Raw genomic sequence first — 973 nt, 5'->3', positions numbered from 1 at the left:
CTGGCAAGTTAGTGTTAGTCTAGGTGTCAAATATTGCTTAAATATTATGGCATGAATGAAAGATAAAAATAATGAAATAATAGATTTTATTAAAAAAAAAATATTTATAACAATAATACAACTTGGCATCATAATGTTCCACGTGCTTGCAGTTGTATATCTTATTGAAATTTGAATTACAGAAATAAAATAATATTCTATAAAATGTAATATTTAAAAATCATACAGGAATATAAATTATTGTTAACATAGATTTGCCAACTTTGAATTGTTCATAGTTATAAATTATAATTTATAAGATTCATACTTACATAGACTCCAAGATTTAAAAACAATAGCAATGTTATGTTCAATGTAAAAAAAAAAAAGCACAGTTATTTTGAATAACTTTATTTGCAGTTTTTTTATGTTACGTTTATTCTTTGTTTTCATCATTAATTATGATTAATGATATTATATTATGTTAAATTATATTAGATTATTTTAGTTTTTCGTTTATTTTTCATTTAAGCGTTTTGAAACCATGCAAATAAGTGATTTAAATGAATTAATATTAGATACACCCAGTGCTCGACTTGGGGGGGGGACGCAGGGGGACGGAGTACCCCAACTAATTTGTCAGAAATTTTAGCGTACCCCTACTTTCATTTTGAAGAGGCACGCACGGGACGCTGCATCATTCTGCATTTTTATCAAAATGCACGTGATCAAATCATAATTTTTCTTACCATAGATTTAATAATTATTTATATATTTTGTATTATTATTTAATCAATTACCTTTAAAATATTATTATTTAAGATAATAAAGAACAAACCTATGATAAATTATGGAACTATTTAAATAAATAGGTAGTTAAAATGAATTGTTTTTATTTAGTTACTTTTGAGTTTGTTATTATATTTTATAAGTTGTAACAAAAATATACAATATATTTTTATATGATTTTTAGAGTGGGTAATAGGGGGGTGTG

This window comes from Acyrthosiphon pisum, chromosome A1 (assembly GCF_005508785.2).
Source record: "Acyrthosiphon pisum isolate AL4f chromosome A1, pea_aphid_22Mar2018_4r6ur, whole genome shotgun sequence".
Taxonomy (NCBI): Eukaryota; Metazoa; Arthropoda; class Insecta; order Hemiptera; family Aphididae; genus Acyrthosiphon; species Acyrthosiphon pisum.
The sequence above is the reverse complement of the archived record's forward strand: the minus strand, read 5'-3'. Positions refer to the sequence as shown.